Source organism: Lampetra fluviatilis, unplaced genomic scaffold (genome assembly GCF_964198595.1).
Source record: "Lampetra fluviatilis unplaced genomic scaffold, kcLamFluv1.1 SCAFFOLD_689, whole genome shotgun sequence".
Taxonomy (NCBI): domain Eukaryota; kingdom Metazoa; phylum Chordata; class Hyperoartia; order Petromyzontiformes; family Petromyzontidae; genus Lampetra; species Lampetra fluviatilis.
In genome coordinates, this window is record NW_027621149.1 from 40,001 (window position 1) to 52,038 (window position 12,038).

The 12,038-nt window shown below is 58.1% G+C and overlaps 1 long non-coding RNA gene across 1 annotated transcript in view; it reads right to left on the minus strand.

The window, feature by feature from the left end:
• LOC144954857 (uncharacterized) overlaps window positions 1-11,492 on the minus strand; it is an 18,650-nt gene extending 7,158 nt beyond the window's left edge. The window contains exon 1 of the long non-coding RNA XR_013641404.1: window positions 11,422-11,492. This is a non-coding gene — a long non-coding RNA (uncharacterized LOC144954857). The remainder of the gene's footprint in view (window positions 1-11,421) is intronic.
• Between the last annotated feature and the right edge of the window lie 546 nt (window positions 11,493-12,038).

Genomic DNA, 12,038 nt, shown 5'->3' on the forward strand with positions numbered 1-12,038 from the left:
TCTCAGAGATCAACACTGAACCCTGTGGGAGCCTCAGTCTGGCTCTGTGAGTCTCAGTGATCAACACTGAACCCTGTGGGAGCCTCAGTCTGGCTCTGTGAGTCTCAGTGATCAACACTGAACCCTGTGGGAGCCTCAGTCTGGCTGTGTGAGTCTCAGCGATTCACACTGAACCCTGTGGGAGCCTCAGTCTGGCTCTGTGAGTCTCAGTGATGAACACTGAACCCTGTGGGAGCCTCAGTCTGGCTCTGTGAGCCTCAGTGATCAACACTGAACCCTGTGGGAGCCTCAGTCTGGCTCTGTGAGCCTCAGTGATTAACACTGAACCCTGTGGGAGCCTCAGTCTGGCTCTGTGAGTCTCAGAGATCAACACTGAACCCTGTGGGAGCCTCAGTCTGGCTCTGTGAGCCTCAGTGATCAACACTGAACCCTGTGGGAGCCTCAGTCTGGCTCTGTGAGCCTCAGTGATTAACACTGAACCCTGTGGGAGCCTCAGTCTGGCTCAGTGAGCCTCAGTGATCAACACTGAACCCTGTGGGAGCCTCAGTCTGGCTCTGTGAGCCTCAGTGATTAACACTGAACCCTGTGGGAGCCTCAGTCTGGCTCTGTGAGTCTCAGAGATCAACACTGAACCCTGTGGGAGCCTCAGTCTGGCTCTGTGAGTCTCAGTGATCAACACTGAACCCTGTGGGAGCCTCAGTCTGGCTCTGTGAGTCTCAGTGATCAACACTGAACCCTGTGGGAGCCTCAGTCTGGCTCTGTGAGTCTCAGCGATTCACACTGAACCCTGTGGGAGCCTCAGTCTGGCTCTGTGAGTCTCAGTGATGAACACTGAACCCTGTGGGAGCCTCAGTCTGGCTCTGTGAGCCTCAGTGATCAACACTGAACCCTGTGGGAGCCTCAGTCTGACTCTGTGAGCCTCAGTGATTAACACTGAACCCTGTGGGAGCCTCAGTCTGGCTCTGTGAGTCTCAGAGATCAACACTGAACCCTGTGGGAGCCTCAGTCTGGCTCTGTGAGCCTCAGTGATCAACACTGAACCCTGTGGGAGCCTCAGTCTGGCTCTGTGAGCCTCAGTGATTAACACTGAACCCTGTGGGAGCCTCAGTCTGGCTCAGTGAGCCTCAGTGATCAACACTGAACCCTGTGGGAGCCTCAGTCTGGCTCTGTGAGCCTCAGTGATTAACACTGAACCCTGTGGGAGCCTCAGTCTGGCTCTGTGAGTCTCAGAGATCAACACTGAACCCTGTGGGAGCCTCAGTCTGGCTCTGTGAGTCTCAGTGATCAACACTGAACCCTGTGGGAGCCTCAGTCTGGCTCTGTGAGTCTCAGTGATCAACACTGAACCCTGTGGGAGCCTCAGTCTGGCTCTGTGAGTCTCAGCGATTCACACTGAACCCTGTGGGAGCCTCAGTCTGGCTCTGTGAGCCTCAGTGATCAACACTGAACCCTGTGGGAGCCTCAGTCTGGCTCTGTGAGCCTCAGTGATTAACACTGAACCCTGTGGGAGCCTCAGTCTGGCTCTGTGAGTCTCAGAGATCAACACTGAACCCTGTGGGAGCCTCAGTCTGGCTCTGTGAGCCTCAGTGATCAACACTGAACCCTGTGGGAGCCTCAGTCTGGCTCTGTGAGCCTCAGTGATTAACACTGAACCCTGTGGGAGCCTCAGTCTGGCTCAGTGAGCCTCAGTGATCAACACTGAACCCTGTGGGAGCCTCAGTCTGGCTCTGTGAGCCTCAGTGATTAACACTGAACCCTGTGGGAGCCTCAGTCTGGCTCTGTGAGTCTCAGAGATCAACACTGAACCCTGTGGGAGCCTCAGTCTGGCTCTGTGAGTCTCAGTGATCAACACTGAACCCTGTGGGAGCCTCAGTCTGGCTCTGTGAGTCTCAGTGATCAACACTGAACCCTGTGGGAGCCTCAGTCTGGCTCTGTGAGTCTCAGCGATTCACACTGAACCCTGTGGGAGCCTCAGTCTGGCTCTGTGAGTCTCAGTGATGAACACTGAACCCTGTGGGAGCCTCAGTCTGGCTCTGTGAGCCTCAGTGATCAACACTGAACCCTGTGGGAGCCTCAGTCTGACTCTGTGAGCCTCAGTGATTAACACTGAACCCTGTGGGAGCCTCAGTCTGGCTCTGTGAGTCTCAGAGATCAACACTGAACCCTGTGGGAGCCTCAGTCTGGCTCTGTGAGCCTCAGTGATCAACACTGAACCCTGTGGGAGCCTCAGTCTGGCTCTGTGAGCCTCAGTGATTAACACTGAACCCTGTGGGAGCCTCAGTCTGGCTCAGTGAGCCTCAGTGATCAACACTGAACCCTGTGGGAGCCTCAGTCTGGCTCTGTGAGCCTCAGTGATTAACACTGAACCCTGTGGGAGCCTCAGTCTGGCTCTGTGAGTCTCAGAGATCAACACTGAACCCTGTGGGAGCCTCAGTCTGGCTCTGTGAGTCTCAGTGATCAACACTGAACCCTGTGGGAGCCTCAGTCTGGCTCTGTGAGTCTCAGTGATCAACACTGAACCCTGTGGGAGCCTCAGTCTGGCTCTGTGAGTCTCAGCGATTCACACTGAACCCTGTGGGAGCCTCAGTCTGGCTCTGTGAGCCTCAGTGATTCACACATTAGTTAGTGACATGACGTCACTAACTAGTTAGTGTCATGACGTCACTAACTAGTTAGTGACGTCACGCTAGTTAGTGACATGACGTCATCCTCACCGAGCAATCGGGGCAGGCGTAGAAGCCGGGCGACCAACATGCGGTGGTGGTGGATGTTGTTGATGTTGTTGATGTTGTTGATGTTGTTGTTGTTGATGTTGTGGTGATGAGGAGGTGGTGGTTGCTGGTGGAAGCAAGAAGATCACCTCATCACTCATCCCACCACTCATCCCACCACTCACCTCACCACTCACCACTCACCTCATCACTCACCACTCACCTCACCACTCACCTCACGACTCACCTCACCACTCATCCCACCACTCACCCCACTCACCACTCACCCCACTCACCACTCACCCCACTCACTCACCACTCACCACTCACCCCACTCACTCACCACTCACCTCACCACTCACTCACCACTCACCTCACCACTCACCCCACTCACTCACCACTCACCTCACCACTCACCCCTCACCTCACCACTCACCCCACCACTCACCCCACTCACTCACCACTCACCTCACCACTCACCCCTCAGCCCACCACTCACCCCACCACTCACCCCACTCACTCACCACTCACCACTCACCACTCACCTCACCACTCACCCCTCAGCCCACCACTCACCCCACCACTCACCCCACTCACTCACCACTCACCACTCACCACTCACCTCACCACTCATCCCACCACTCATCCCACCACTCATCCCACCACTCATCCTACCACTCACTCACCACTCACCCCATCACTCACCACTCACCTCACCACTCATCCCACCACTCACCTCACCACTCACCTCACCACTCATCCCACCACTCACCTCTCACCACTCACCCCATCACTCATCCCACCACTCACCACTTACCTCACCACTCACCTCACCACTCACCACTTACCTCACCACTCATCTCACCACTCACCCGACACCTCACCACTCATCTCACCACTCACCCGACCCCTCACCACTCATCCCACCACTCACTCACCACTCACTCACCACTCACTCACCACTCACACCACTCACACCACTCACTCACCACTCACCACTCACTCACCACTCACCACACTCACTCGTCACTCACCACACTCACCACTCACCACTCATCCCACCACTCACCCCTCACCACTCACCTCACCACTCACCCCACCACTCACTCACCACTCACTCACCACTCGCCACACTCACCACTCATCCCACCACTCACCCCTCACCACTCACCTCACCACTCATCCCACCACTCACCTCACCCCACCCCTCACCACTCACATCACCACTCACCACTCACCTCAACCCCTCACCACTCACCTCACTACTCACCTCACCCCTCACCACTCACTCACCATTCACCACTCACCACTCATCTCACCACTCACATCACCACTCACCCGACCCCTCACCACTCATCCCACCACTCACTCACCACTCACATCACCACTCACCCGACCCCTCACCACTCATCCCACCACTCACTCACCACTCACTCACCACTCACCACTCACCCCACTCACTCACCACTCACCTCACCACTCACCCCACCACTCACTCACCACTCACCACTCACCCCACTCACTCACCACTCACCTCACCACTCACCACTCACCCCACTCACTCACCACTCACCTCACCACTCACCCCACCACTCACTCACCACTCACCACTCACCCCACTCACTCACCACTCACCTCACCACTCACCTCACCACTCACCCCACCACTCACCACTCACCCCACTCACTCACCCCACTCACCACTCACCCCACTCACCCCACTCACTCACCACTCACCTCAACCCCTCACCACTTACCTCACCACTCACCACACTCACCCCACTCACTCACCACTCACCTCACCACTCACCCCACCACTCACCACTCACACCACTCACTCACCAATCACCCCACTCACTCACCACTCACCTCACCACTCACCTCACCACTCACCTCACCACTCACCACTCACCCCACTCACTCACCACTCACCAATCACCCCACTCACTCACCACTCACTCACCACTCACTTCACCACTCACCACTCACCCCACTCACTCACCACTCACCCCACCACTCACTCACCACTCACCTCACCACTCACCACTCACCCCACTCACTCACCACTCACCTCACCACTCACCCCACCACTCACTCACCACTCACCACTCACCCCACTCACTCACCACTCACCTCACCACTCACCCCACCACTCACTCACCACTCACCCCACTCACTCACCACTCACCTCACCACTCACCCCACCACTCACTCACCACTCACCCCACTCACTCACCACTCACCTCAACCCCTCATCCCACCACTCACCACTCACCTCACCACTCACCCCACCACTCACCACTCACCTCACCACTCACCTCACCACTCACCCACAACTCACCACTCACCTCACCACTCACCCCACCACTCACCACTCACCCCCCACCACTCACCCTCCACCACTCACCACTCACCCCACCACTCACCACTCACCTCACCACTCACCCCACGACTCACCACTCACACCACTCACTCGTCACTCACCACACTCACCACTCACCCCACCACTCACCACTCTCCTCACCACTCACCTCACCACTCACCACACTCACCTCACCACTCATCCCACCACTCACCCCACTCACCACTCACCCCACTCACTCACCACTCACCCCACTCACTCACCACTCAGCCACTCACCTCACCACTCACCCCACTCACCACTCACCCCACTCACTCACCACTCACCACTCACCTCACCACTCACCACTCACACCACTCACCCAACTCACCCCACTCACTCACCACTCACCCCATCACTCACCACTCTCCTCACCATTCACCCTCACCACTCTCCCTCACCACTCACCAGTCACGCTCACCACTCACCCTCACTACTCACCACTCACCCTCAACACTCACCCTCACCTCTCACCACTCACCCTGACCACTCACCACTCATCCTCACCAATCACACCCTCAACAATCACCACTCACCCTCACCACTCAAGCTCAACACTCACCCTCACCACTCATGCTCACCACTAACCCTCACCACTCACCCTCACCACTCACTAATCACCTCTCACAACCGTCACTCACCCTCACCACTCACTCTTACCACTCACCCTCATCACTCACCCTCACCACTCACCCTCACAACAACCACTCACCCTCACTACTCATCCTCACCAATCGCACCCTCACCAATCACCACTCACCCTCATTGCTCACCCTCACCGCTCACCACTCAACCTCACCCTCACCACTCACGCTCACCCTCACCACTCACCTCTCACTAATCACCACTCACAACTGCCACTCACCCTCCCCACTCACCCTCACCACTCACCTCACCACTCACCCCACTCACCACTCACCCCACTCACTCACCACTCACCACTCACCTCACCACTCACCCTCACCACTCACCTCACCACTCACCCCACTCACCACTCACCCCACTCACTCACCACTCACCACTCACCTCACCACTCACCACTCACACCACTCACCCGACTCACCCCACTCACTCACCACTCACCCCATCACTCACCACTCTCCTCACCACTCACCACACTCACCACTCACCCCACTCACTCACACACTCACTCACCACTCACCACACTCACCACTCACCTCACCACTCACTCACCACTCACCCCACTCACTCACCACTCACCCCACTCACTCACCACTCAGCCACTCACCTCACCACTCACCCCATTCACCACTCACCCCACTCACTCACCACTCACCTCACCACTCACCACTCACACCACTCACCCGACTCACCCCACTCACAAACCACTCACCCCATCACTCACCACTCTCCTCACCACTCACCACACTCACCACTCACCTCACCACTCACTCACCACTCACTCACCACTCACCACACTCACCACTCACACCACTCACTCGTCACTCACCACACTCACCACTCACCCCACTCACTCACCACTCACCACTCACACCACTCACCCCACCACTCACCACTCACCCCACCACTCACCACTCTCCTCACCACTCACCACACTCACCACTCACCCCACTCACTCACACACTCACTCACCACTCACCACACTCACCACTCACCCCACTCACTCACCACTCACCACACTCACCACTCACCTCACCACTCACTCACCACTCACTCACCACTCACCACACTCACCACTCACACCACTCACTCGTCACTCACCACACTCACCACTCACCCCACTCACTCACCACTCACACCACTCACCCCACCACTCACCACTCACCCCACCACTCACCACTCTCCTCACCACTCATCCCACCACTCACCTCGTCACTCACCCCACCACTCAGCCACTCACTCACACACTCACTCAGTCACCTACTCACTCACCCATACACTCACTCACCACTCACCTCACCACTCACCCCACCCCTCACCACACTCACCACTCACCCCCCACCCCACTCACTCACCACTCACACTCACCACTCACCTCACCACTCACACCACTCACTCGTCACTCACCACACTCACCACTCACCACTCACCCCACTCACCACTCACCACTCACACCACACTCACCACCTCTCACCACTCTCCTCACCACTCATCCCACCACTCACCTCGTCACTCGCCACTCACACCACTCACCCCACTCACTCACCACTCACCTAACCCCTCACCACTCTCCTCACCACTCATCCCACCACTCATCCCACCACTCACCCCACCCCTCACCACACTCACCACTCACCCCACTCACTCACCACTCACCACTCACTCGTCACTCACCACTCACCCCACTCACTCACCACTCACCCCACTCACTCACCACTCACCACACTCTCTCGTCACTCACCACACTCACCACACTCACTCGTCACTCACCACACTCACCACACTCACCACTCACCACCACTCACCACTCTCCTCACCACTCACCTCACCACTCACCCCACCCCTCACCACACTCACCACTCACCACCACTCACCACTCTCCTCACCACTCACCCCACTCAACACTCACCACACTCACACCACTCACCCCACCCCTCACCACACTCACCACTCACCACTCTCCTCACCACTCATCCCACCACTCACCCCACCCCTCATCACACTCACCACTCTCCTCACCACTCACCACTCTCCTCACCACTCACCTCACCACTCACCCCACCCCTCACCACACTCACCACTCACCCCACTCACTCACCACTCACCACACTCACTCGTCACTCACCACTCACTCGTCACTCACCACACTCACCACTCACCCCACTCACTCACACACTCACTCACCACTCACCACACTCACCACTCACCCCACTCACTCACCACTCACCACACTCACCACTCACCTCACCACTCACACCACTCACTCGTCACTCACCACACTCACCACTCACCACCACTCACCACTCTCTTCACCACTCACCTCACCACTCACCCCACCCCTCACCACACTCACCACTCACCACCACTCACCACTCTCCTCACCACTCACCCCACTCAACACTCACCACACTCACCACTCACACAACTCACCCCACCCCTCACCACCACTCACCACTCTCCTCACCACTCATCCCACCACTCACCCCACCCCTCATCACACTCACCACTCTCCTCACCACTCACCACTCTCCTCACCACTCACCTCACCACTCACCCCACCCCTCACCACACTCACCACTCACCCCACTCACTCACCACTCACCACACTCACTCGTCACTCACCACACTCACCACTCACCACACTCACTCGTCACTCACCACACTCACCACACTCACCACTCACCTCACCACTCACCCCACTCACCACTCACCACACTCACCACTCACACCACTCACCCCACCCCTCACCCCACCCCTCACCACTCACCCCACCTCTCACCACTCTCCTCACCACTCATCCCACCACTCACCTCGTCACTCACCACTCACACCACTCACCCCACCCCTCACCACACTCACCACTCACCCCACCCCTCACCACACTCACCACTCACCCCACCCCTCACCACACTCACCACTCACCCCACCCCTCACCACACTCACCACTCACACTCACCACACTCACCACTCACCTCACCACTCACCACTCACACCACTCACTCGTCACTCACCACACTCACCACTCACCCCACTCATTCACCACTCACCACTCACCCCACCACTCACCACTCTCCTCACCACTCATCCCACCACTCACCTCGTCACTCACCCCACCACTCAGCTACTCACTCACACACTCACTCAGTCACCTCACCACTCACCCATACACTCACTCACCACTCACCTCACCACTCACCCCACCCCTCACCACACTCACCACTCACCTCACCACTCACCCCACCCCTCACCACACTCACCACTCACCTCACCACTCACCCCACCCCTCACCACACCCCTCACCACACTCACCACTCACCCCCCACCCCACTCACTCACCACTCACACTCACCACTCACCTCACCACTCACACTCACCACTCACCACTCACACCACACTCACCACCTCTCACCACTCTCCTCACCACTCATCCCACCACTCACCTCGTCACTCACCACTCACCCCACTCACTCACCACTCACCACTCACACCACTCACACCACTCACCCCACTCACTCACCACTCACCTAACCCCTCACCACTCCTCACCACTCACCTCACCACTCACCTCACCACTCACCCCACCCGTCACCGCACTCACCACTCACCCCACTCACTCACCACTCACTCGTCACTCACCACACTCACCACTCACCACTCACTCGTCACTCACCACTCACTCGTCACTCACCACACTCACCACTCACCACTCACTCGTCACTCACCACACTCACCACTCACCACACTCACCACTCACCACTCACTCGTCACTCACCACACTCACCACTCACCACTCACTCGTCACTCACCACACTCACCACTCACCACACTCACTCGTCACTCACCACACTCACCACTCACCACTCTCCTCACCACTCACCTCACCACTCACCACTCACACCACTCACCCCACCCCTCACCCCACCCCTCACCACTCACCACCACTCACCACTCTCCTCACCACTCATCCCACCACTCACCACCACTCACCACTCTCCTCACCACTCATCCCACCACTCACCTCGTCACTCACCACTCACCCCACTCACTCACACCACTCACTCGTCACTCACCACACTCACCACTCACCCCCCCCTCACCACTCACCCCACCACTCACCACTCTCCTCACCACTCATCCCACCACTCACCACCACTCACCACTCTCCTCACCACTCATCCCACCACTCACCTCGTCACTCACCACTCACCCCACTCACTCACACCACTCACTCGTCACTCACCCCACCCCTCACCACTCACCCCACCACTCACCACTCTCCTCACCACTCACCCCACCACTCACCACTCTCCTCACCACTCATCCCACCACCACTCACCCCACCCCTCACCACACTCACCCCTCACCACTCACCACCACTCACCACTCTCCTCACCACTCATCCCACCACTCACCACCACTCACCACTCTCCTCACCACTCACCTCACCACTCACACCACTCACCCCACCACTCACCACTCTCCTCACCACTCACCCCACCACTCACCCCACCACTCACCACTCTCCTCACCACTCATCCCACCACTCACCTCGTCACTCACCACTCACCCCACCACTCACCACTCTCCTCACCACTCATCCCACCACTCACCTCGTCACTCACCACTCACCCCACTCACTCACACCACTCACTCGTCACTCACCACTCACCCCACCCCTCACCACTCACCCCACCACTCACCACTCTCCTCACCACTCACCCTACCACTCACCACTCTCCTCACCACTCATCCCACCACCACTCACCCCACCCCTCACCACACTCACCCCTCACCACTCACCACCACTCACCACTCTCCTCACCACTCATCCCACCACTCACCACCACTCACCACTCTCCTCACCACTCACCTCACCACTCACACCACTCACCCCACCACTCACCACTCTCCTCACCACTCACCCCACTACTCACCCCACCACTCACCACTCTCCTCACCACTCATCCCACCACTCACCTCGTCACTCACCACTCACCCCACCCCTCACCACTCTCCTCACCACTCATCCCACCACTCACCTCGTCACTCACCACTCACCCCACTCACTCACACCACTCACTCGTCACTCACCACTCACCCCACCCCTCACCACTCACCCCACCACTCACCACTCTCCTCACCACTCATCCCACCACTCACCACTCTCCTCACCACTCACCCCACCCCTCACCACTCACCCCACCACTCACCACTCTCCTCACCACTCATCCCACCACTCACCTCGTCACTCACCACTCACCCCACTCACTCACACCACTCACTCGTCACTCACCACACTCACCACTCACCCCACCCCTCACCACTCACCCCACCACTCACCACTCTCCTCACCACTCATCCCACCACTCACCACCACTCACCACTCTCCTCACCACTCATCCCACCACTCACCTCGTCACTCACCACTCACCCCACTCACTCACACCACTCACTCGTCACTCACCACTCACCCCACCCCTCACCACTCACCACCACTCACCACTCTCCTCACCACTCATCCCACCACTCACCTCGTCACTCACCACTCACCCCACTCACTCACACCACTCACCACTCACCCCACCACTCACCCCACCACTCACCACTCTCCTCACCACTCATCCCACCACCACTCACCACTCTCCTCACCACTCATCCCACCACTCACCTCGTCACCTCTCTTTCCTCTCTAAGAGCGCCGCCGCTGCCTCGACATTTTTAAAACTCCTCGGAGGTGACGTCATCACGCACACGCGTTGCCCCGCCCCCTCATTGCCGTGACGTCATCACGCACAAGCGTCGCCCCGCCCTCCCTCATTGCGCTGACGTCACCGCGTACCAACCGGCCCCGTCCTAATCGCGGTGACGTCATCACGCACTGACATTCCTTCACTCATCCCATTGCGGTGACGTCACCGCGTAATGACCCCCGCCCCCGTACCAATCGCCATTACGTCATCGCGCACGGTTGCGCAACGGCGCGGTGACGTCATCGCGCTGGTATGTTTATTTCCGTGACGTCAGCGCGCACGCGTTGATTTCGAAACGGAATGACGTCATCACGCAAATCCCCCTGGCCCCACCCCGCGTTAAATGAACACGTGGGGTGTTGCCACGGCAACGAATGCGGGGGGGCGGAGAGTTGAGCGAGGGGGAGGGTGTGCGTGATGACGTCATGACGCACCCGCGTGCAACGTGACGGGCGAGAAGAGGTGTGCGTGATGACGTCATCACGCTACGTAACGCGGTGACGTCACCGCAGGCGATTGCGCAATTTTCTGCGGC